This window comes from Equus caballus, chromosome 9 (genome assembly GCF_041296265.1).
Source record: "Equus caballus isolate H_3958 breed thoroughbred chromosome 9, TB-T2T, whole genome shotgun sequence".
Lineage (NCBI taxonomy): Eukaryota > Metazoa > Chordata > Mammalia > Perissodactyla > Equidae > Equus > Equus caballus.
In genome coordinates, this window is record NC_091692.1 from 54,967,859 (window position 1) to 54,995,199 (window position 27,341).

The following is a 27,341-nucleotide window of genomic DNA, read 5'->3' on the forward strand; positions in this document are numbered from 1 at the left end:
CTCCACTTTAATTCATAGGATAACCAGAATGCAGTCGTACTGTTTTTTATCTTTCTTGTCTTGGATTTGAGTGCTGAGAATTTGGGGGGCTCTCCGAAATGTTAAATTGATGCTGATTTATTGAAAATGATAATGTGACATTTCACTTATGAGTCTACAATTATGTCAGGCTTTTAAGTACTTGGTTGTGATTTAAGTATTTGGTTGTGATGTTAATAGAGACTAAAACTATCTTTAGCTGTTATGTCAACCTAAATGAAGCTGTCTGGGGGGCAAGCTCAAAAAATGAGTTTATTTGGGAATAGCCGAGGAATTGCAATTCTGGACGTGCAAACTATGGTGAACCATAGGCAAGTTGGAAGAGACAAGGGGAAAGTTAGTTTTTATTAGGTGTTAGGAGGAAATTAAGGAGGGTTATTTAGAATAAAAGTTCATTGGAGAAGAACAAGAGTGTAAGGTTGTGACAATGCGTTGTCGCTGCGGCAGGGACGGATCTTCCTTCCTTTTCTTAAAAGCAGGAGATGAAATTCCTAGGTGAAGATGTCCTCCGTTGCACCAGCAGAAAAGTTACATTCTTATCATCACGGATAAGAAGTTGGGACTGAGAGAATTTTATACAAATAGGCCTGGTTAAAATAATTCTTATCGTCCATCTTCCTGCCAGTTAGGCAGGCAGCAGTGAGTGGTATGTACGTGAGAGGTCCCCCTTCAGGGTTTCATGACTCCATTTTAAAAGAGGTTTTCCTTTATTTTCACACTTACTATGAACAAAACATGTTCCAAGACACTACTAGTCTGAGTTTTTCTGTGATGTAGTATGTAGAGTTCCAGGTGCCACCAGCGGTTCTATCAACTGACTTCCGTTAGTTGGGAGTAGGACAGCTCAATTTTATCTAGAGACATGCACAGCATAACAGCGTTTGGGTCAAGGACGGAGGGCATATAGGAGGGTGGTCCCGTAAGATTAGTACCATATAGCCTAGGTGTGTAGTAGTCTATACCATCTAGGTTTGTGTGAGTACACTCTATGATGAATTGTGTAAGTACGCTCAATGATGAAACTGCCTAACACATTTCTCAGAATGTATCCCCATCATTGAGCAATGCGTGGCTATATTTCTGTCATCCTCCCCTCTTAGCCAGTCCAAATGCTGCTATTCCTGCAAGATTCACCGAAGTCTTTCATCCTCTAAGGAACCTTAGTGTTCTAATTAATCTCTTTGTCCCCCAGATAAGAGAAAGAAAGAAATATAGTAATAGAAAAAAGACAAAATTAGCATTATTTTCAGAGGATGATGATGCTAAGGTGTTTCAAGCAAAAGCCAACTGAGTAAATTTGAAGATCGAATTGGCTCTATCCAACAATTCATGAATTGAGCAGCATCCCAGCTAGCAAATAGAAGGGAGGTCCAAGGAGCTATGCAAAGTGGAAGGCTGTTATGGGCAGAAGGGACGGAATAAAGGAAGTTTCTAGCAAAGAGCAGATTCGGGCAAGATCACCTTCCTTTGGGGAAGAGTAGTGTGGGGATCTATGAGGCAGATTACTCACTCATGCCGACCAGGTAATTCCAGATTGACTAGTTAAAGGTCACATTCCTGTGAGAGACTGAAAGTGCAATTAAGTCTTGATTTATTGATGTGGGACTTAGCACAAGTGACACCATTTTGTTCCTGTTTTTTCTTTTTTAACAGTTCTCCCCCTTTGCGTGAGACTCTTAGCATAACTTGAAAGATGTGATCAAAATTTAAGGCATTAGTGCCACTCTCAGCTACCGCTCTGTTGGTCTCGCAGCTTTTACTGTTTCTCCGTGTTATAGTCACAGGTCATGAGGTTTTCTGCTGAATCCTGTGGTATTCACAGGTCACGACTTCACATTCATTTGCTTGATGGTTAGCAGCTGCAAACACGCATTTAAAGCTTTTGAGAGAATACGGTGCATCAGGGAGATTACTATGACTGTTACTGGTAGGATAATTCCCATGTCTGGAGTGCACTTCAGAGCCATGGTCCCCAAGACCCAAACCAATCAAAATCCAATAAGTGAAAGAAATACTCTGTTGAAGGAGTCACCTTTTTAAGCCAAGTGGCGCACTCAGTGATTTTATGTAACTAAATTTCAGCTTCCCCAGAAGTGTTAATCCAGGTGCAGCGGGTGGTGGCCACAGCACAGACACATCCTTGCTCAGCTAACAAATGATCAAGGGCTGTCATATTATCAAGAACTACTTTGAGCTGAGAGTCTAGAGATTTTCATTGGGCAGCTATTGCTTTAGCAGCGAATTCTGCAATACTTTCAAGAGTTAAGGAGGGATTTCTGATCACAGCCTCATTTGTACTCACTCCTAACAAAGGAAGTAGGGACCTGCCGAAAGAAGCACATCCTGAATCATGAAGGCCTCCTGGCAGGTCTTTTCGAATTGGATGATTAGGGGAGTTGACCAATGAAGTGTCTTAGCCTATTTGAGAACAGTTGAGTGGCACAGTTAGATAACCTAAGGGGCATTGCCCAGTTATGTGTTAGCCATCTAAGCATTTATTGGTCCAAGGAGAATGATCACCACCACCGATGAAATTAAATCCTGTTGGGGCGTAAACCATTACTGCTCAGGTGGCATTGTTCATGGGTTCCAGCATCATGAACAGATTGGAGTTTTTGATGATGAATCCAGCTGTCTGAAAGGTTGCTCTCCCTTAGTAATGGCTTGGGAGATATGATGGTGACATTATCTTGCCAGGCCAATGCCAGAGTAAAGGAAAGAAAGAGAGGAAGACAGTGTTTCATGTTTAGTTAAAATGGGAAATCTTGATCTGGTGTCTTGGGTGGAAGCAGTCTACGTCAATGTCAGCTGCTTCTCCTGCTCATCAGTTTGATTCAGAGGTCTTCAGTGTTTGTAAAGGACCAGAGGTCAGGAGGAGCTTTCTTCCACTGTGAGATGTGTAGCCAAGGTTTAAGTCCTGGAGGTTTGGCTGCCATCTGGGTCGGGAGGAAGACCTAGTATATTCCTTTCCAAGGAGATTCAAGGACAGTCTTTGGTCTCAGTGATTCCAAATCAGAAGGATGGGAGGAAATAGGAAACATTCGGTTGGAGAGTGGTAGCCAGATATTTGAGAAAATTAGAAGAATTTAGGATCCAGTTCAGTTTACAGGTATATAACAAAACCTCAAAGACAATTAACAGGGTTAGAATCTAAATATCTACAAAGGTGCAAACATAATTTTTCTCTCTACAATTACCCCATTTTTTACCAAAGATAATCAGAGTAAAACTAATTTGTTTGTATTAAACTTGGCCTGATTATTTACATGAGTGTAGCAAGAATGGTGATTGACCACATAAGCTCTTTTAAGACTGCTTTGCTGGAACTTTTTATAAGGAATCTCAGATTTGACTCTTTCAAAGCCTCTGAGGCCAGGAAGCCGAGCCAAGTTTCAGGCAGTTCCTTACAGCTGTCTGGTCATGTCTGAATCTATGCATCTCTCTCTCAACTATGACATTCCAGTCAAAGCCTTGGTAACATAGCCAGTGTTTTCAATTGTACCCTGTTAGAAGGAGAACAGATTCTTATTGAAATTATGCAAGTAACTTACTGTATTGCCATGAAAAGAACACTTGAGTTTCTAAATTCTGGAGGGATCATACAGGGAGAAAAAGTAAATGTTTCCTCTTTGTTTACAAAGGTATACTTTACCAATTGTAAATCATAGGTAGCTTAAGAGAAAAAGTTTCCTTAAATCTGGAAAAACAAAACACCAAAGAACCAGAAATGTTTCAAACAAGAAGTCGTAAAAATTGTAACTATCCTTCTCAGCTTATTCAGTCCCAGGTTATTAATTCTTGTTCTGCTTGAACCCAGTTGTTTCTTTTAGTTCTGGAAATTCTTTTAATCTTAAAAACTAATTCTAAAATTCATAAACATGTAGGAGTATCCAGGAATGTTAAAAAAGAAATAGAGTAATTGGCAGTTTATTGAAGGGGATTAGAATGCACCACCCAAAATATGCCATATGGATTATTTTGAGGTAAGGCCATTGAGAATCAACAGATACAGAAAGAAGCCTTCTTGGAGATTCTTTATCTGACTAAGAGCAGAAACTTCTAAAAACTGAGGGCTGCCATAAGTCTCTTCTCCTAAGGGAGTTTTATGGCTATGAAGAAGACAGAAAATCGGCACCAACATGAGCCTGCACAAACAAATTTTAATAAATAACCTTTATCTTTCCTTAGTTTCCCCCTATATTTACCTCCTCACAATTTACCACCCTTAGAAGCTCAAACCTCTTTTCCTTTGTCTTGTCATTTCTTCACAAATTTATTTCCCTTTGTGAAAATGGTAACAGTCTGCCTCTTTAGGATTTTCATGTCATTTCTGAGGCCCCTCCACCATATGCATATGAAATAAACCTTTTTCTCCTGTTAATCTGTCTTTTGTCAGTTCAATTTGCAAGACCCCAGTTATTGAACCTGAGAAAGTAAAGGAAAAAATTTTTTTCCTCCTCATCAACATCATCTAGAATTACAAAAATTGCAAGAGTAAATTACCAATGTAGGAAAGGATAAGCAGATCAGGTCATTTACTGAATGCCCTTAGTTACTCAGATTTATTTCTAGAACAGAATTAAAACTCCAGGAAAAAAAAAAAAGCACACGGGAGAAATAAGTACATATTAGAGGTGGCATTTCAAATCAGTGGAAAATGATAATTTTTCAGCAAATGATATTAAAGTAATTGGCTACATTTGGGAGAAAATTCAGGTGGTTCCTCCATTATTCCTCCCACCAAATTTTAGTCAGTATCCAGAAATTCAAATGACTAGCATTTACAAGGAAGTGCCCAACTTTTCTAATAATTAAAGAAGTACAAATTAAAACAATTTATTACTTTAGATCCATGATATTGGAAAGAGTGGAACAAGCTTAAATTGCGTACACTGCTAATGGTGTGTGGTATAAAAGGGAATGACCCTGAAGAACAATTTGGGAAGATCCAGTAAAGTGGCAGATGTGCATAGCTATGACCCAGCAACTCTACTCTGGGGGCCTACTTTGGAAACCCTCACATGTACGTACACAGAGAGACATATAAGAATATTAACTGCAGCGCTCTTTCTAAATTGAAAACTGAGAACAACCTAGACACTCATCAACAAGAAAACGGATAAATTCATTTATATGTGAAAACACATTAAAGTACCATATATTGTTTCTTTCCGATGTTTTAAGATATGTGATGTGCAATGAACTGCACATACCTAAAGTGTACAATTTGATAAGTTTTGTCTTGTTATATACTACTCAAACTATAACCACAATCAAAATAAGGAACATATCCATCACACACAAAACTTCTCTTGCTCCTTTGTAGTCTATCCCTGTCTCTTCCCTCTGTGCCCCATCCCCAGGAGACCTCTGATTATTTTGTCACAATAGATTTGTTTGCATTTTCTAACACTTCTTTCTCTCAGCATCACTGTTTAGAGATTCATCCATGTTGTTGTATCAGTTGTCATTTCTTTTATTGCTAAGTAGCACCCATTATATAGATATAACGCAATTTGTTTATCTGTTCCCCCGCTGATGGGCTTTTGAGTTGTTTGCGGTTTGGGGCTATTACAAATAAAGCTGCTATAAAGAATCTTGTACAAGTTTTCATGTGCATGTATGTTCACATTTCTCTAGGAGTGGGAGTACTGAATCAACTGGAAGGTGAAGTCTTGGCTGTTTAAGAACCTGCCAAAATGTTTTCCAAAATAGTTAGTTTAAACATCTGATCAAATCTTTTGCCCATGTGATAAACTGGATTGTCTTATTATTATTGAGTTGTAAGAATTTTATGTCTATTCTAGATACAGTTACTTTGTCAGATACGTGTTTTGAAAACACTTTCTCTCAATCTGTGGCTGGATCGTCTATTTTCTTATGTGTCTTTTAAGGAACAAAAATTTTTAATTTTCATGAAGTCAAATTTATTGACTTTTCTTTTATAGTTTATGCCTTTTATTTTAGTTTATGCTTTATTTAAGAAATTTTTGCTTAACCCAACATCACTAAGATTTTCTCCTATATTTTCTTCTAGAAAATTTATAATTTTGGCTCTTATATTTAGACACTTATTATGATCCATTTTGAACTAATATTTCCATATGGTGTGAAACAACGATTAAGACCTTTTTTTGCGTATGGCTCTCCAATTTCCTATCACCATTTATTGAAAAGATGATCATTTCCTCTTTGAATTCTCTTGGCTTCTTTGTCAAAAATCATTTGTCCACAGGATAGCCACATAAAAAGAATGAAGTTGTACAGCTATCTCATACCATATACAAAAATTTACTCAAATGGATCAAAGAGCTAAATGCAAGAGCTAAACCTATAAACTCTTACAAGACTACGTAGATTTAAATCTTTGTGACCTTGGATTAGGCAATGGTTTCTCAGATTTGAATAGACATTTCTCCAAAGAAGATATACAAATGGCCAATAAACACATGAAAAAATGCTCAACATAATTAACTAATAGGGAAATGCAAATTAAAACCAAATGAGATACCACTTCACATCTGCTTGGATGGCCATAATCACCAAAGACAGGTAAGTGTTGGCTAGGGTGTAGAAAAATTGGAACATTCATGCTGTTGGGAATGTAAAATAGCGCAACTGCTTGGGATATTTTCCAAAGTCTGGCAGTTCTTCAAAAGGTTAAGCATAAAGTTACCCAGCAATTTCACTCCCAAGTATATAACCAAGATAACTGAAAACGTATGTCCTCGCAAAAACTTGTAAACAAATGCTCATAGCAGAATGATTTGTAAAAGCCCCAAAGGGGAAGCAAATGTCCATCAACTCATGAATAAATAACCAAAAGGTGGTATATCCATACAATGAAATATTACTAAGCAAGGAAAAGAAATGATACATGCTACAACATTGAAAGCATTAAACTAAGTGAAGAATCCAGTCACAAAAGACCACATATTGTATGATACCATTTATGTGAAATGTCTAGAATAGGCGAGTCCATTGAAACAGAAAGTAGATTGGTGGCTGCCTAGGGCCAGGGTAGGAGGATTCAGGAGGAAATGGGGAGTGACTGCTAATTGATACAGGGTTTCTTTTGTGGGTGACCTAAATTTTCTAAAATTAAATAGTAATGATGGTTGCGCAACTCTCTGAATATACGAAAAACCATTTAATCGTACATTTAAAATGCGTGAATTGTATTGTATGTGAATTATATCTTAATAAAACTGTTACTTTAAAAATCTATTGTCCATAAATTTGTGAGTCTACTTCTGAACTCTCTATGGTGTTCCGCTGGCCTGTGACTATTCCAATACCACGTTGTCTGGATTACTGTCTCTTTATGATAAGCTTGGAATCAAGTAGTTTTAGTCCTTCTACTTTGCTCTTCTATTTCCAAGTTGTTTTGGCTATTCTATATCCTTTGTAGTTCCATATTCATTTTAGGGTTGACTAATGTATTTCTTCAAAAGAACCTATTGAGATTTTCATTGAGATTCTCTCAAATCTACAGGTCAATTTGAGGAAAAATGACAACTGAGTCTTCCGATCCATGAACCAGTATCTCTCTCCATTTATTAAGGTAATCTTGGATTTCTGTCAGCAATGTTTTACACTTCTCAGTGTATAGTCCTGAATATCTTTTCTCAAATTTATTCCTAGAAAATCCATGTTTACGTTATTGAAAATGGTACTTTAAATTTCAGTTTGACCATTTCTTGCTAGACATAGAAATGTAACTAATTTTTGCATATTGACCTCGTATCTGCAATGTTGCTAGACTCACTTAAAAGTTCTAGTAGCTTTTATTTGTAGATTCCTCAGGGTTTTCTTAGACAATTATGCACTTGAAAATAAAGACAGTTTTACTTCTTTTCCAATCTGCATGTTTGATTTTTTCTTTTGCCTTACGGTACTGTCTAGGACCTCCAATAGAAGTGGTAGGTAAACATTGTTGCTTCATTCCAGATCTTAGGGTAAAAGCATTCAGTCTTGCATCCTGAAATAGAATGTCAACTGTAGGGTTTTTGTAGATACTCTTTATCAGGTGGAAAGAATTCCCTTTTATTCCTTGTTTGTTGAGAGTTATTGTACTGAATGAATCTTTGTGCATCGAATGTTTTTATATATATATTAAAATGATTATTTTTTCTTTAGTTTGTTGACATGGTGAACTATATTAATTGATTTTAACATTAAGTCAACTTTGCATTCCTGGGTTAAACCCCACTTGGTCATGATATATTTTGTTTTTTCACTCAATTCATGATAAGTTGTTTGTTCAAAAATTGTGAAGAATTTTTCCATCTATTTTCATGAGGGATATTGGTTTATAGTTCTTTTTTCTTGTAATGTCTTTATCTGGTTTTGGTATCAGGATAATGTTGGCTACATAAAGTGAGTTGGACAGTATTCCTTCCTCTTTAAAAGTCTGGAAGATTTTGCGTAGAACTGGTATACTCCCTCCTGGGATGTTTGGAAGAAGGTGGGGGGGGAATAGGGAAATGCTTGTCAAAGGGTACAAACTTGTAGTTATAAGACAAATAACCTTTGGGTCCTATTGTACAGCATAGTGATTATAGTTAATGATACTGTATTGTATACTTGAAATTTTTTAAGAGAGTAGTTTTGTTTGAGGAAGATTAGCTCTGAGCTAGCATCTGCCACCAATCTTCCTCTTTTTGCTGAGGAAGATTGGCCCTTAGCTAACATATGTGCCCATCTTCCTCTACTTTACATGTGGGACGCCTGCCACAGCATGGCTTGATAAGTGGTTCCCATGTCCGTGCCCAGGATCCGAACCGGTGAACCCTGGGCCGCTAAAGCAGAGCACGCAAACTTAACTGCTATGCCACTGGGCCAGCCCCAAGACAGTAGATCTGAAGTGTTCTCACCACACACAACAAAAAAGTAACTGTGATGGATGTGTTAGTTAACTTGACTGTAATAATCATTTCACAATGTATGTGTATATCAACGGTTTGCATTGTACACCTTAAGTACATGCAATTTTTATTGTCAATTATACTTCTGTAAAGTTCGAAAAAAAATGTTTAGTAGAATTCAGCCATAAAGTCATCTAGGCCTGAAGTGGAAATCAATTTCCTTAGTAGGCATAAAGCTAGTTATGTTCTTTATATCTTTTTATTAAGGGTAAAAAACAGCTTTATTGAGATATAATTTACATACCATACCACTCACCCATTACAAGTGTACAATTCAGTGGGTTTCGATATATTACATTATTGATTTTTTAAAATTGTGGTAAAATATATTCAACATAAAATTTGTCATTTTAACCATTTTTAAGTGTACAATTCAGTAGCACTAATTCCATTCAAAATGTTGTGCAACCTTCACCACTGTTTTCAAAACTTTTTCATCACCCCCAACAGAAAGTCTGTAATTGTTAAGCAATAAGTCTCCACCCTACCCTCTCTCTAACCCCTGGTTATGTCTAATCTACTTTCTATTTCTATGAATTTGCCTATTCTAGATACTTCATATCAGTGGATTCATACAGTATTTGTCCATTTGCATGGCTTATTTCATTTAGCATAATGTTTTCAGTGTTCATCCATGTTGTGTCATGTATCAGATCTTTATTCCTTTTTATCATTGAATAATATACCTTTGTACATATACACTACGTTTTGCTTATCCTTTCATCTGTGGATGGACACTTGGATTGTTTTCACCTTTTGGTTTTAGTGAATAATGCTTCAATGAACATTGGCATAAAAATATCTGTTTGAGTCCCTGCTTTGAATTCCTTTGGATATATACTTTCAGCTTTCAACATCTGACCATGATGCGTCTTGGTGTAGCCCTCCTTTCATTTCTCCGACTTAGAGTTTGTTGAGCTTCAGGGATATATATTGTTTTTATCATATTTGGGAAGTTTTCGATCACTACATAGTCAATATTTTTCTGCTCTTTTCTCTCTCTCCTCTCCTTCTGTTACTTCCATTACACATAGGTTGGTGTGCCTAATGGTGTTCCACAATTCTCTAAGGCTCTGTTCATTTTTCCTCATTCTTTTTTCTCTCTGCTCCTCAGATTGCATAATCTCCATCAGTCTGTGTTTAAGTTTTCGGGTTTGTCCATCTTTCGGTTCAGATTTATTGTTGGGCTCCTTTAGTGAGTGATTGTCCAGCCACACCCTTGATGTTCTCTCCAGAACAGATTTTCTCATTTTTTTGTAATGTAGATAGGTTGAGAACTTTCAAATCTTCAATTTTGGTTTCTTTTTCTAACTTGCACCTCAAAACTCTTCCAGCCTCTACCCATTCCCCAGTTCTAAAGCCACTTCCACAATTTTAAGTATCTGTTACAGCAGCACCCTACATCCTGGTACCAAAATCTGTATTAGTTTGCTAGGGCTGCCTTAACAAATTACCACAGACTGGGGGGCTTAAACTACGGAAATTAATTTTTTCACAGTTCTGGAGGTGAGGAGTCCAAGATCAAGTTGTGGGCAGAGCTGTTTCTTCTGAGGCCTCTCTCCGTGGTTTGTAGGTTACCGTCTTCTCCCTGTGTCTTCACGAGGTCTTCCCTTTAGACGAGTCTTTGTCCAAATTTCTTCTTCTTGTTTGGACGCCGGTCATCTTGGATTAGAGCCCATCCTAATGACCTCATTTTAGCTTAATTACCTCATTAAAGACCTTTTCTCCAAATACAATCACATTATGAGGTACTGGGAGTTAGGACTTCAACATACGAATTTTTCAGGAACACACTTCAGCCCGTGACATACTTCCTGGTATGGAACCTGCATCCTGTCAGCAAGCTGGGGTGTGGGTGCTCAGGGCCCAGTGTTTTCAACCTGCTCCTACCTGTGGTAGAGTTCCACCTTCCAAGTAGGGGCTACTTGAGGTAACAGAGCCCCAGTCCTCTTGGCTACATTTGCCTGGAATAGAACTTCTGCAACATGAAGCTGAGAACGTTAGAGACTGCAGCAGCCTGCTCTCCCAGGGAGAAACTCTCACCCTAGACTGCGAGCTAAGAGGAGAGAGAGGGTCTCATTTTCTTGTAAAGCTGGATCACTCCGACTTGTAGGAGGGGTGGAGGTAGGAGTGGGACATGGCTCAAATGGCACAGACTTGCTGTTCTTACCCAGATTTACTAGATTTTCCTGAGTAAATGTTTTTTAATTTGCTGTATGCCATTAGGACAATTTCCAGAAAATTTAAATTTAAAAATAATAATAATTTTTACCATTTTTTTTTTGAGGAAGATTAGCCCTGAGCTAACATCTGCTGCCAATCCTCCTCTTTTTTTGCTGAGGAAGACTGGCCCTGAGCTAACGTCTGTGCCCATCTTGCTCTACTTTATGTGTGGGATGCCTACCACAGCATGGCTTGCCAAGTGGTGCCATGTCCACACCCAGGATCCGAAGCGGCGAACCCCGGGCCGCCAAAGTGCAATGTGCGAACTTAACCACTGTGCCACAGGCTGGCTCCAATTTTGATCATTTAAATGATCGTTTCATGGGGAAATGTTCTGCCGAGCTCCTTATACCACCATTCTGGAAGTCCTGTCTCTATTACTTCTTGAGTCAACTTGGCTAGTTTGTGTCTTTCAAGGAATTTGTCTATTCAATCTAAGTCATTAGTTTGTTGGCGTAAAATTGTCTACTCTATTCCCATATCACTTTTAATGTTTGAAGGTTCTGTAGTGATGTCTTCTCTCTCTTTCCTGATATTATTTATTTGTGTCTTTTCTCTTTTTTATCCTTATTGGACTTGCTTGAGATTTGTCAATTTTATTGATCTCAGACAAATCGTTTTTGGTTTAATTGGTTTTCTCTCTTTTTGTCATTTTTGGTTGTTTTTTATTTTTATTGATTTCTTCCTTTTATTTACTTTTTTCCTACTTATTTGGGTTTACTTTGCTCTTCTTTTTCTGGCTTCTTAAGCTTTAACCATAGTTTTGAGAATTTTCTTCTCTTCTGAGTTTTTAATGCTATAAATTTTCCTCTAAGAACTGCCTGGGTATACCCCACAAATTTTGATATGTCATGCTTTCATTTCCATTCTATTCAAAATATTTTAAAATTTCTTCTGGGATTTCTTCTTTGATGCATGAGTTATTTAGAAATACGTTTAGATTCCATATATATGCGGATTTTTCAGTTATCTTTTTTTCTTTTTAAGATTTTATTTTTTTCCTTTTTCTCCCCAAAGCCCCCTGGTACATAGTTGTATATTCTTCGTTGTGGGTCCTTCTAGTTGTGGCGTGTGGGACGCTGCCTCAGCGTGGTTTGATGAGCAGTGCCCAGTCCGCGCCCAGGATTCAAACCAACGAAACACTGGGCCGCCTGCAGCGGAGCGCGTGATCTTAACCACTCGGCCACGGGGCCAGCCCCTCAGTTCTCTTTCAAATACTGTTTTCTCTGAGTTTGAAAATTTTTGTAATTGAGGTCACATTGGTTTTTAATATTGTGTAAATTTCAGGTGTACATCATTATATTTCAGCTTCTGTATAAGTTACATCATGTCCACCACCAAAAGTCTAGTTTCCGTCTGTCACCATATATATGTGCCCCTTTACCCCTTTTGGCCTTCCCCCACCCTCTTCCCCTTTGGTAACCACCAATCTGTTCTCTGTTTCTGTGTGTTTGTTTGTTTGTTTGTTTATATTCCACATGAGTGAAATCATACAGTATTTGTCCTTCTCTGTCTAACATTTCACTTAGCATAATACCCTCAAGGTCCATCCGTGTTGTCTCAAATGGCACAATTTCGTCTTTTTTATGGCTGGGTAGTATTCCATTGTGTGCATATACCACATCTTTATCCATCATCTGTTGATGGGCACTTAGGTTGCTTCCCGGTTGTGGCTATTGTGAATAATGCTGCAATGAACATAGGGGTACATGTATCTTTTCAAATTAGTGTTTTCGTCTTCTTTGGATATCTACCCCGAAGTGGAATAGCTGGATTGTATGGTAGTTCTATTCTTAATATTTTGAGAAATCCCCATACTGTTTTCCGTAGCGGCTGTAGCAGTTTGCATTCCCACGAGCAGTATATGAGGCTCCCCTTTTCTCCACATCCTCTGCAACTCTTGTTATTTCATGTCATTTTAGTAATAGCCATTCCAATGGATGTGAGGTGATATCTCATTGTAGCTTTGGTTTGCATTTCTCTAATTATCAGTGATGTTGAGCATCTTTTCTTTTCTTTCCTTTTTGGAGAAGATTAGCCCTGAGCTAACTTCTGCTGCCAATCCTCCTTTTTTTGCCGAGGAAGACTGGCCCTGAGCTAACATCCGTGCCCATCTTCCTCTATTTTATGTGGGATGCCTGCCAGAGCATGGCTTGAGAAGCATTGTGTAGGTCTGCCCCCGGGATCTGAACTGGAGACCCCAGGTTGCCAAAGTGGAAGGTGTGAACTTAACCGCTGTGCCAACGGGCCGTCCCCTGAACATCTTTTCATGTGCCTGTTGGCCATCTGTAAATCTTCTTTGGAAAAATGTCTGTTCATATCCTCTGCCCATTTTTTGATTGGATTGTTTGTTTTGTTGTTGTTGAGTTGTGTGAGTTCTTTATATATTTTGGAAATTAACCCCTTATTGGATATATGACTTGCAAATACTTTCTCCTAGTTGGTGGATTGTCTTTTCATTTTGTTGATGGGGAAGACTTTTAGTTTGATGTAGTCCCGTTTGTTAATTTTTTTCTTTGTTTCCAGTGCCTGAGGAGACATGGTATTCAAAAAGATACTGCGAAGACTAATGTTGAAGAGCATACTGGCTATGTTTTCAGCTAGGAGTATTATGGTTTCATGTCTTACATTCATCTCTTTAATCCATTTTGAGTTGATTTTTGTGTATGGTGTAAGATAATAGTCTACTTTCATTCTTTTGCCTGTGGCTGTCCAGTTTTCCCAACACCATTTATTGAAGAGACTTTCCTTTCTCTATTGTCTGTACTTAGCTCCTTTGTCGAAAATTAGCTGTCCGTAAATGTGTGGTTTTATTTCTGGACTCTCAGTTCTGTTCCATTGAGCTGTGTGTGTGTTTTGTACCAGTACCATGCTGTTGTGATTACTGTAGTTTTGTAGTATGTTTTGAATTCAGAGATTGTGATACCTCCAGCTTTGTTGGTTTTTCTCGAGATTGCTTTGGCTTGTTGTTAGTTTCTAATGTAATACCATTGTGGCCAGAAAGCATAGTTTTTATTATTTGAATTCTTTTACATTTATTGAGACTTTCTTTACGGCCAATCTTACAGTCTATCTTGGTCAGTGATCCAGTTGTATTTGGGAAAAATGTTAGGTAGAATGTTGGTTGATAGAGTTATTCGGGTCTTCCTTTACTGATTTTTCTGTCTACTTCATTTGTCATTTATTGAGAGAAGGGTATTGACATCTATAATAGTGGCTATAATTGTGGATTGGTGCAGTTCTTTTAATTTTATCATTTTCTGTTTTATGTATCTTGAAGTTCTGTCATTAGGTGAATATGTATTTAGTGTTGTTGTTCTTTTCCGTACAATTTGACAGTCTCTACCTTTTCATGACAGTCTCTATCTTTTCCTGTTTCAAAAATCTCTGCCTTTTGATTTTTTTTACAGCATTCACAGTTAAAATGATTACTGGTTGTTGTGATTAAAGTGGTTAAATGTACCATTGTGCTATTTATTCATTCTCTCTCTTATTTGTGATCTCTTTGTATTTTTTTTCTGCCTTCTTTTAGAAGGCAGAAAATTTTACATTTTCTAATTCCATTTAATCTCCTTTATTGACTTGTTAGGAATAAGTCAATATTCTTTTCATGTTATCTGTACTCTTTGTTTTCTTTATTTTATAAGTTGTTTTAGGGTTTATATTAGACATCTTCCACTTATTGCGCTCTACCTTCTGATCATATTATTATCCTTCATGTATAGTATAAGCTCATTACAATAGTTTACTTTCATTTCACCTTTCCTAGATTTTAGGTTATTGTGGATATACATTTTATTTCTACATATATTAGTAACCCCACATGCATTGTTACATTTTTGTTTTAACCGGTCAGTAATGTTTTAAAGATGTTTAAAAATTAGGGAAAAGTGTATTTTGTATTTACTCACAAACTTTGCGTTTCCAGTGCTCTTTATTTCCTTGTGTATATCCAGAATTATAGTTGGTGTCATTTTCCTTCTGTCTGGAGGATTTTCTTTAATATGTATTATATTGCTGGGCTGCTGGTGATGAATTTTAGCTTTGATATGTCTGAAATAGTATTTATTTCATTTTCATTTCTGAAATGTATGTTTACTGTATATAGAATTCTGGGCAACCATTATTTTTCTTTCAGCTCTTTAAAGGTGTTGCTCCGTTGTCTTCTGGCTTTCATTCAATCCAGTGAGAAGTCTGCTGTAATTCTCATTTTTCTTCTGTACACGTGTCTTTTTTTGGGCTGCTTTTACGTTTTTTCCTTATCACTGATTTTAAGCAATACGATTATGATGTGCATTGGTGTAGTTTTCTTTGTTTCTTCTGCTTGGGGTTCATTGAGCTTCTTGGAAATATGAGTTTATGGTTTTCATTAAATTTGGAAAAATTTCATCCGTAAGTCCTTCAAAATTTTCAGTCCTATCCGTCTCCTCCTTTTTGGGAGTGCAGTTATATCTGTATTAGGGCACATGATGTTTTTCTATAGCTCGCTGATGTTTAGTTTTTTCCAATCTTTCCTCTCTCTCATTTTAGATGATTTCTGTTGTCTTTAAGTTCATTAATCTTCTTCTACAGTGTCTAACCTGTTGATAATTTTAACCATACTGTTTTTCTTCTCAGACATTGTATTTTCACTTCTAGATGTTTATTTGTGGTTTGTTTTGTTTGTTTCCTTTTAGATTAACAAAGGTTCTTTTACCATGCTAAAAATATAAAATATACCATCTTAACCATTTATGAGTGTAGCACAATTCAGTAGTGTTAAGTAAATTCATATTGCTGAGGAATAGATTTCTTTTACATCTTCCATATCTCCTTAAAATGCTCATCTTTCATCCTTCTTGAACATATGAACTATATTTATACTAAGTGTTTAAACATTCTTGCCAACTATTTCTGTCATCTCTGGGTCTGTTCATATCGATTGATTTTTCTTTTCATTTTAGGTCTTATTTTCCTGTCTCTTGCATATCTGGTAATTTTTTTTTGTCAAGTGCCACATAGTGTGAATTTTATTTTCTTAGTTGTTGGAGTTTCTGTATTTTTTTTCTAAAATATTTTCAGGCTTTGTTTTGAGATTCAGTTAAGCCATTTGTAATCAACTCTGCCATTTTGAGGCTTGCTTTCTTGCTTTGTTAGGTGGATCCAGTACAACTTTTAGTATAGGACTAATTTGGTCCCAACACTGATGTGATACCCTCTTGAGAATGTCCTTGTATTAGGAGGTTTTTTTTATTTGGCTAGTGGGAATATAGAGTATTACCAGCCCTGTGTGAGTTCTGGGATGGCTATACTTGAATCTTTCTCATGGTCTTTCACTGGCCTTGAGTAGTTTCCTCACACACCTGCATTGATCAGTACTCATTTGGAGCTCTTCCTGTGCAGATCTGTCTTCTCTCATACTTCATCCCATAAATGCTCATAAGATTTCCTTGTATGAGCTCTGTATCTTTAGCTCCTGGAACCAGCAGGCTCCGTTTGGGTACTTCCTGCCTGCACATAGCCTAAAAATTCTCTCCAAGCTGTAAGCTGGGGCAATAATATGGCTCACATCTTTTGTTTCATTTCTCTCAGAGATCATTATCTTTCACTGACTGTTGTCTAATATCTGGAAACCACTGTATGTTTTGTCCGGTTTCTTAGTTGTGTGTGGTGGGAGGATAAGTCTTGTTGTTTTCTTTTTAATCCAGTTGTGTTTACCCCATCATTGCTAGAACCCCAAATCTCAAAAATACTACATATTGATAACAGATACATACAGATGTAGTAAAAGTACAAAGAAAAGCACAAGAAGGATAAATTCTAAATTCAGAATAGTGGTTACTTCTGGGGAAGCTGGGAGAAAGAGGAATGTGATTAGGTATAAAAAGAGACCTATAGGGGGCCATCCCCATGGCCGAGTGGTTAAGTTCATGCTCTCCACTTCCACGGCCTGGGGTTCGCTGGTTCGGATCCTCGGCATAGACCTACACACCGCTCATCAAGCCATGCTGTGGCAGCCTCCCACATAGAAGAACTAGAATGACTTATAACTAGGATATAGAACTATGTACTGGGGCTTTTGGGAGACAAAAAAGAGGAAGCTTGGCAACAGATGTTAGCTCAGGGCCAATCTTCCTCACCAAAAAGCGTGCAAAAACAAGACCTATGACTATTTTTATAATATTTTATTTCATAAGCTGGGTATTGGGCACATAGGTATTTGGCTTAGTGTTAGTCACATTTAATATCAGTCCTGAAATATTTCACAATTGAAAGATTTCAAACAGAACAAAGGATTAAGTTTTTTAAAAAGACAAACTGAAAATGCTAGAAGAAAAAGCAGGTATGTCTTAGTGGTGTCTATAACCTTTTACTCCCTCTACAAATGGATGTATAATATGTAAGAAATAGTCTTCAAATTAATATTATCAATCATTCATAAAAAACATTGAGCCGGTCTTGTGCCCATTTCTTTGATTTTTGCTCTGAGAAGTTGATATGGAGAATATATGTATTTCCAGACTGTTCTTGACTTTTAGAAAAGTTTAAGGCACCTTGACTGAAGTGAGCAAACTAGAATCCTGAGTAGGGACAATGAGGTCACATTCTGTGGATTCATTCTTCCAGGTCTGCAAAACAGTAAGAAACCATTTCCTCAGTATTAGAGGGATCAGATAGCAGCAAGACTCGGAAAGCTTCACCAAACTGTCTTCTGTTTCTACCATATGCCTCCCAGAGGAACCAGAACTAGCAATTCTAATGGCCTTGCACAGTTGTAGGAGAACTCCTGCCACTACCATGCATGTATCTATGACTTTCCCTCCTTTATATTTTCCCCTGTGAACATGAAGGACTATAGTAGTAGTTAATTATGTTTTCCGAATATTTCTGATTCTCTGCCTTCCAGGACGTGGTAGGACTGCGATTCCCAGATTCTTGGTTTGGGTGGGGTCATGTGAATAGTTCTGGTTAATAAAGTATAGGTGGAAGAAATCTGTGTCACTTACAGACTAGAGCTTTTCATTGCTGGTGTGAGGCCCTTCAGAATCTTACTTCCTTTTGTCACAGCAACCTGCAAGTTTCAGTTTGGTGGCTGCTCTCTCAGCCTGGGTCCTGGAATTAGATAAAAACTAGAGTTCCCAGATGATCCTTGATGAGATTATGATACAATCAAGAAATAAACCTTTGCTGAGAAAGTGCTAAAAATTCCTTTGTATCATTCAGTTCAAATGTCCCTTCAGAGAGGCAATCCTTGACCACGCAGTCTAAAACCCACCGCAAATATCAGTTGCTGTCTAACACAATCCCCTGTTTAATTGTCTTCATAGTACTCTTTACTTTCAGAAATGGTTTTATTTATCTGCACTTCTTTATTCTATTCCCCACCCCCTGCCAAAAAAAGCCCCCAGAATACTCCATGAGAATAGAAGACTTGCCTGTTTCATTCACTGCAGTATTCCCAGCACTTTGAGGATAGAGAGACATGAAAGAATCAGATTAGCCTGATTTTTACAGGCCATGGTAAGTGCAATGTGAAGTCACTGAAGGGTAATGAGACTCTGACTACTTTTGGAGAATGGACTGGAAGTGGGCAACAGTGGAAGTGAAAGTAGATCAGTCAGTAAACTCTAGCATTGTTCTAGGCAAGATAAAGGGGGGTTGAACAAGTATGGTGTTTGCAGATCAAAAAGATAGGTCTTGTTTATGTGGGAATTAGGGAAGAGAAGCATCAAGAAGACTCTTAGGTTGCTGGCTTTAATAACTAGATAAATGGAGGTGCCATTTAATGAGATGGGGAATATAAGGGAAGAGCACTTTGGGGGGACTGTGGCAGAGAGTTGGATATCTAGAATTTCCTTCTGACTATGTTATGAAGACATCCTAGTCAAGATATCAATTAAACAGCTAGATACTGTCCATGAAAATAATCTATAACCAATCTATAAACGAAAATTTGGGTGAATTTGTTCTGAGCTGAAATCTGAGGACCATGGCCCGGGGCCTTTCTTCCCACAGGAAGAAAGGGCACCAAAGAAGTGAGGTGTACAGAGTGGTTATATACCCCCAAGCAGGACGTTTCACATATGATTGAAATGTCCCTCCCACAATAGTCACAAGATTGCCCTGTCGGCACAGCTCTTGATGGACACCGCAGGTAGTGGGTCTGCTATCTCAGAGGGCGTAGCAGGAGGCAAGTCTGTTGTCTCGAGCTGGGCAGTCACAGGTGAGCACAGCAGTCAGTTTCTAGCCTAAGGAAAGACGCTTAAGCCTTAAGGAGATGCCAACTTTGGGAGAGGGAGGGAAGTTGCACCTTTATCTCAAGGGCCTTTGTTCTTGCCATAGGGAATATCTAAAGCAGATATACAATGCATGCTCAACAGCCACGGTCAGGCCCTTTTGGAAAGACAAGGTCAGGCCGAATTAGGTTTACACCAAATGGCTTCCTCATATTCTCCAATATATCCTATTGCTTGCCATTTTTATTTGTCAATACAAACAAGTTGAACTCATATTTGGGATGCAGATATAAACCTGAGAATTTATAAACCATTTAAGATCACCTGTGTTGGGGAAGTGGGAGAATTCCTCCCCCACCCCTTTTTCTTAAGGTTCTTATGGCTGGTCAAATAATTTAAAAGGCAGGTTAGCAGGAGAAAAATCAAACAAAGTTTAATAGCATGTATACATGGGAGAAACTCAGGAGAAACAGTAACTCAGTCATCTGGCTGAGGCTGCCTGTTTAAATTTCTTCAGCTACAGACAAGGAGGATGTTGGGGGTAGTGATTTGGAGCTTCAAAGGGGAGGAAGGCAACTCCTGGAAATGGAAAAGCAAATGTTTGGTAAATAGAACTTTGATAAGAATGGGCTTAGCAAGGATCCTCCCAGTCTACCAGATACCCAGAGTTATCTAAGGTGATGGCTTGTCCTGGGGACTGGCCTTTATTTTAAATTTCTTTTAGTCAGTTGGGGAGAAGGTGGAATGTTCTTCCTGAGTCTTCTGAGCCTTTATTTTCTTCAGCTTGAAATAATCCACATACCAGAGTGGTGCATCTTGCGGTGGGCGGGGCGGGGGTGTGGGCATGCCCTGAACCCCATCACCTGCATAGGAAAAATAGATTTCAACATTTAGGGGTTAGATAGTATAAGAGGAGCCACTAAAAGTGAGAGAAGCATGGGCTATCCAGAAACCCAACAAGAAAAGTATTTCAAGGAGCAAGTGCTCAACTGCTTTGAATGCTGCTAAGAACTCATTTAAGAGAACAGAGAATTTATATTTTTTTCAGCTTTATTGAGGTATAATTAACATTAAAAAATTGTACATAGTTAATGTATACATTGTGATGAAGTTGGACAATATGCTTACACCCATGATACCATCACCACAATCCTGGTAATAAATATATCCATCACCTCCAAAAGATTTCTTACGTCCCTTTGCTTTTGTGTGTGTGTGTGGGAAGAACATTTAACCTAAGACTTATCCTCTTAAGTTTATAATGTTGTAGATCTCTAGAACTTATGTATCCTGCATAACTAAAACTTGATGCTGAACAACAACTCTCCATTTTCCCCACTCCCGTCCCCTGGCAACCACCAATCTATTTTCTGCTTGTCTAAGTTTGACTATTTTAGATACCTCCTATAGGAGAAATCATGCTATATTTGTCATTCTGTGACTGACTTGTTTCAGTTAGCATAATATCTTTTTTTTTATTGAGTTAATGATAGGTTACAATCTTGTGTGATTTCAGTTGTACATTAATGTTTGTCATTCGTGTTGTAGGTGCACCATTTCACCCTTTGTGCCCGCCCCCCACCCCCCCTTTCCCCTGGTAGCCACTAATCTGTTCTCTTTGTCCACATTTTTAAATTCCTCCTATGAGTGGAGTCATACAGAGATTATCCTTCTCTAACTGGCTTATTTCACTTAACGTAATTCCCTCAAGGTCCATCCATGTTGTTGCAAATGGGATGATTTTGTTCTGTTTTGCAGCTGAGTAGTATTCCATTGTATATATATACCACAACTTCTTTATCCATTCATCTGTTGATGGGCACTTAGGTTGCTTCCATGTCTTGGCTATTGTAAATAATGCTGCAGTGAACATTGGGGTGCATAGGACTTTTGGGATTGCTGACTTCAAGCTCTTTGGATAGATACCCAGTAGTGGAATGGCTGGATCGTATGGTAGTTCTATTTTTAGTTTTTTGAGGAATCTCCATACTGTTTTCCATAGCGGCTGCAGTAGTTTGCATTCCCACCAGCAGTGTATGAGGGTTCCATTCTCTCCACAACCTCTCCAACATTTGTTACTATTAGCTTTAGATATTTTTGTCATTCTAATGGGTGTAAGGTGATATCTCAGTGTAGTTTTCATTTGCATTTTCCTGATGATCAGCGATGATGAGCGTCTTTTCATGTGCCTATTAGCCATCTGTATATCTTCTTTGGAGAAATGTCTGTTCATGTCTCCAGCCCATTTTTTGATCGGGTGGTTTGATTTTTTTGTTGTTGAGTTGTGAGAGTTCCTTATATATTATGGATATCAAGCCTTTGTCAGATATATGACTTGCAAATATTTTTTCCCAGTTAGTGGGTTGTTTTTTTTGTTTCAATCCTGTTTTCATGTGCCTTGAAGAAGCTCTTTAGTCTGATGAAGTCCCATTTGTTTACTCTTTCTGTTGTTTCCCTTCTCTGAGAAGACATGGTGTCCGAAAAGATCCTTTTAATACTGATGTCAGAGAGTGTACTTGCCTACGTTTTCTTCTAGAAGCCTTATGGTTTCAGGTCTCACCTTTAGGTCTTTGATCCATTTTGAGTTTATTTTAGTGAATGGTGAAAAAGAATGGTCAGTTTTCATTCTTTTACATGTGGCTTTCCAGTTTTCCCAGCACCATTTTTGGAAAAGACTTTCTTTTCTCCATTGTATGCACTCAGCTCCTTTGTCGAAGGTAAGCTGTCCATAGATGTGTGGTTTTATTTCTGGGCTTTCAATTCTATTCCATTGATCTGTTCACCTGTTTTTGTACCAGTACCATGCTGTTTTGATTACTGTAGCTTTGTAGTAAGTTTTGAAGTCAGGGATTGTGATGCCTCCCGTTTTGTTCTTTTTTCTCAGGATTGCTTTAGCAATTCGGGGTCTTTTGTGGCCCCATATAAATTTTAGGATTCTTTGTTCTAATTCTGTAAAGAATGTCATTGGGATTCTGATGAGATAGCGTTGAATCTGTAGATTGCTTGAGGTAGAACGGACATTTTAACTATGTTTATTCTTCCAATCCATGTACATGGAATGTCTTTCCATCTCCTTATGTCGTCATCCAATTCTCTCAGAAAGGCCTTGCAATTTTCATTATATAGGTCCTTCACTTCCTTGGTTAAATTTACCCCGAGGTATTTTATTCTTTTTGTTGCGATTGTGAATGGTATTCAGTTAGCATAATATCTTCCGGGTCCATCTATGCTTTTACAAATGGTAGTATTTCCTTAATTTTTAAGTTTGAATAATGTTTAATTGTGTGTCTATCTCGCATTTTCCTCATTTTCTTTATCCACTTGACTATTGATGGACATTTGAGTTGTTTCTATATCTTGACTATTGTGAATAATGCTGCAATAAATGTGGGAGTGTAGATATCTCTTCACAATCCTAATTTCAAGTCTTTGCATATATACCGAGGAGTAGAATTGCAGGATCATGTGGTAGTCTATTTTAATGTGGTTTTTTTTGGTGAGGAAGATTGACCCTGAGCTAACACACCTGTTGCCAATCTTCCTCTTTTTGCTTGAGGAAGATTGTCGCTGAGCTAACATCTGTGCTAATCTTCCTCTACTGTATGTGGGATGCTTTCACAGTGTGGCTTGACGAATGGTGCTAGGTCCATGCCCAGGATCTGAACCTCCGAACCCCAGGTCGCCAAAGTGGAGCACACGAACTTAACCACTATGCCGTCGGGTTGGCCGCAATCTTCCTCTATTTTTTGTACGTGGGATGCCACCACAGAGTGGCTTGATGAATGGTGTGTCGGCCCACACCTGGGATCTGAACCCATGAAACCCCAGCCGCCAAAGTGGAGCGAATGAACTTCGCCACTATACCACCAGGCCAGCCTCTATTTTTAATTTTTCTTTTTTTTGAGGAAGACTGGCCCTAAGCTAACATCTGCTGCCAATCTTCCCCTTTGTGCTTGAGGAAGAGTGGCCTTGAACTAACGTCTGTGCCAATCTCCCTCTATTTTATATGTGGGTTGCTACCACAGCATGGCTTGACAAGCGGTGTATGTCTGCACCCGGGATCTGAACCTGCAAACCTGGGCTGCAGAAGCGGAGAGAGCTGAACTTAACCACTACACCACTGGGCCAGCCCCTACTTTTAATTTTTTGAGGAACCTCCATACTGTTTTCCATAGTGGCTGCACCATTTTACATTCCCATCGACAGTGTGCAAGGGTTCCAATTTCTCCGCATCCTTGCCAACACTTGCCATTTTTTGTTTTTTGGTAATAGTCATCCTAACATTTGTGAGGTGATATCTCAATTGTGATTTTGATTTGCATTTCTTATCAGATTTGGCAATATGGAGGTTATTCATAGGAAAACGTATGAATCAAAGAGGAGGAAAAGAGAGTCCACGTAGAACTCTTTCAAGAAGTTTTGCTATGAAAGCAAGCAGAGAAATAGGCTCAGCTAGAGGGATTACGGGGTAAAGAAAAGTGGTGTTTTGTCTTTGTTTTTTTAAGGTGAGCGATATTACAACATTTTTTATGATGAAGAGACCATCCAGCCTGAGGAGAGATTGATGATGCAGTAAAGAGAGGGGATAAGGAAAACAACTAAATCCCTAAGTGGGTAGCAGACATAGGAGTCCAGATCACAGCTGGAAAGACTGAAGATTAACAGAAGAAAAGCCACTTCCTTCTCTTTAATATGATGCAGAAGATAAATGCAGTTGTAGGAAGGATTGTACATTTAGTGGTGGGATGTGGGAGAAGTTCCCTATCTCGTGACTTTTTTCTGAAGTGTAAAGGAAAATCATTGGCCAAGAGAGAACATACAAAATAGTCATCGCTGAGAGCGAAAAAGTAAGTTTTCTAAAACCCTGGAAAAGGATGACCAGCTTAAGGTTTGTGATCAGGAATTTAAAGAAAGCTTGTCAACCTGAAAGCCAGTTCTTTGTGGCCAGGAAAGAGGGCAATAATGAAAAGTGTTCTAGAGAGAGCAAATACAGTGATTGTTGTAGCTTCTTATTTACCCTAAATGATCACTTAAAGTGTATAAGTACATTATAATCTATAACAATGTTAAAGAAAATATATAGCTAACAGAAGTTGGCAAGTAGAAGGAGCAAAGAAGTGTGAGAGGTTAGGTGTGTAAGTATCTTCATCTCGCACAGAGTGAGGAGCTAATGTATAATTTTGAAAGTTGAAAATCCAAAAAAACAGATGTTTGAAGTACTTACCTTATTTAAATTATACGGTTTATCATAAAATAACTAAAATACTAAGAGGAAATAGTTTAAATTATCTAAATCCTCACCTGTCATAAGTGAATCCACAATGTCAAAAATTGATAAAACAATTAGTGATTGAGATCCTTTAATTTATAAATATGGAGGCAGTCACCGGAAGAAATAAAAAACAAAGTGAAAAGTAATTGCCTGTGGAGAACTTTTGTCCCTCATTATTATTTTGTATGACTTGATGTTTTTCATAACAAATGTATGCGTTAGTATACTTTAATAAAATTAAAACAGAAACTATTTAGCTGCGAATGAAGGCCTTGAAGTCAGGGCCAAGCTTTGATACAACTGGGTAGGTTTTGTCGAGGTGACATTTATTTCCAGCCCCTTCCCGTGCCCTCTGATTGGCTCTCTCGGAATTGGTTTTCTCCCAGTATCAAAGGGATTCACTGCCCTCCTGCCCCTGGCTTCCTCCCGCCTTCACTGAGGAAAAGCACATCTCTGGTTGTTTTCTGCTCCTCAACTTTGATCACTACAAAATGAGTCTATTCTTGGTCTCATTCTTAAAATGATTTGTTTTTGGCGCTCCGGGGCTCGCGCCCCTGCCTCGTGCCTGCGCCGCTCGTATGTAAATGAGGGCGCGTGACGCGGGACGCGGATGGACAAGGGAAGAGAGAGAGTGGCCGCTGCCCTCGCCGCCCGGTGCCGGAGCCCTCGGTGCGCGGCGGAGAGGAGAGGATGCCGGCGGGAACTCGACTCTTGGCGCCACCGTCTCATGCACTGTGTAGGTTTTGAGAGTATTTTAGAAGGGCTTTATGGACCACGGCTACGAAGAGCCCTGAGTTTATTTGAAGGATTGTCTACCATCTCTTGATTCTTCACAGTCAACACCAACAGAGGAACTGTCATCTCAGGGCCAGTCCAACACTGAAAGACTGAATGCCAAGCAGAAAATTAGCTAAATGCACTCTTTCGAAAGAAAGACCTTCCTCAGAACTGTGATCCTAACATTCCCCTAGTTGCTCAGGAATTAATGAAAAAGATGATACGTCAGTTTGCAATTGAGTATATTTCAAAAAGTGGTAAAATTCAAGAGAATAGAAATGGTTCAATTGGACCAAGTCTAATATGTAAAAGTATTCAAATGAATCAAGCAGAAAACTCCCTTCAGGAAGAACAGGAAGGCCCCTTAGACCTCACTGTGAATCGAATGCAAGAACAAAATACTCAGCAAGGGGATGGAGTGTTAGATCTCTCTACAAAGAAAACCAGCATAAAATCTGAAGAGTCGTCCGTATGCGATCCTTCTTCTGAAAATTCAATGGCTGGGAGACTACAGAGAAACAGAGAGGACTATGTGGAGAGAAGTGCTGAGTTTGCAGATGGTTTGCTCTCAAAAGCTTTGAAAGACATTCAGTCTGGAGCACTGGACAGAAATAAAGCAGGCATACCTCAAAAAACTTTACTTCTCCACTTAGAAGCCTTACCAGCAGGGAAGCCTGCATCTTTTAAAAACAAAGCTCGAGATTTCAGTGATAGTTACTCATATAAAGACAGTAAAGAAACTTGTGCAGTGCTGCATAAAGTAGCCCTGTGGGCAAGAGCTCAAGCAGAGCGCACAGAAAAAAGTAAACTCAATCTAATTTAAAGAAAAAAATGAAAGCCTACAATATGAAACTTCACGTCCTACTGTACAGTTAAAAATTCCTCAACTACGAGTAAGTTCTGTTTCAAAACCACAACCTGATGGTCCTGGTCTGCTGGATGTTATGTATCAAGTTTCCAAAACCTCTCCAGTCCTAGAAGGATCAGCTCTCCAAAAACTGAAAAATATACTCCCTAAACAGAAGAAAATAGAATGTTCTGGGCCCGTAACTCACTCAAGTGTTGACTCTTACTTTCTACCCGGGGACCTCTCTCCTTTGTGTCTTAATTCTAAAAATGGAACAGTTGATGGAACCTCTGAAAATACTGAAGATGGATTGGATCGAAAAGATAATAAGCAGCCCAGGAAAAAACGTGGCCGTTATCGGCAGTATGATCATGAAATAATGGAAGAGGCTATTGCAATGGTGATGAGTGGCAAAATGAGTGCTTCCAAAGCACAAGGAATTTATGGGGTACCTCACGGCACTTTAGAATACAAGGTAAAAGAAAGATCTGGAACACTGAAGACTCCTCCTCCGAAGAAACTCCGAGTACCAGACACTGGGTTATATAATATGACAGATTCAGGGACTGGCAGCTGCAAAAACAGCAGCAAGCCTGTGTAGATTACTTGTTAGGAAAATGTTTGTACGTGTGTTTGTGTGTGTGTGTATGTGCACAGGTGTGTGTTTGTGTGTCTATATACACACACGTGGGAATTACAGATGCTCACTCTGACAGGAGACATGAAATTTTGCAGTTCAAAAACCACTTACATGCCTTTTGAAAAAAAGTTTTATTCAGGGTTTTCACTGTGGACAGAATTATATAGTTGCTTACTTAATTCTGATAGTTTGTATTTAATCCTTGTATAAATAGGTGAAAAAGATTGAGGTTTTCTTTAGTAGTCAATAGCATAAAGCGTTGTGGGAAAACAAGTAATTGTCAAGTGAAACATTTTTATAGGTGAAAGACCACCCCAGCCATTCAGTTAAACCATCTTATAATGGAAATATGATATTAATAGTTTTTAAACATTTTTACCTAACATACTTAGAGTTACTG

At 38.4% G+C, this 27,341-nt stretch overlaps 1 protein-coding gene and 1 pseudogene across 1 annotated transcript in view; both read left to right on the plus strand.

Moving 5' to 3' along the window:
• Nucleotides 1-27,341, plus strand: part of LOC138915577 (large ribosomal subunit protein uL15m-like) — a 254,981-nt gene that overhangs the window by 215,310 nt on the left and 12,330 nt on the right. The gene's annotated exons all lie outside the window — the stretch shown is intronic.
• On the plus strand, nt 25,143-27,049 carry LOC138915568 (ligand-dependent nuclear receptor corepressor-like protein pseudogene; annotated as a pseudogene).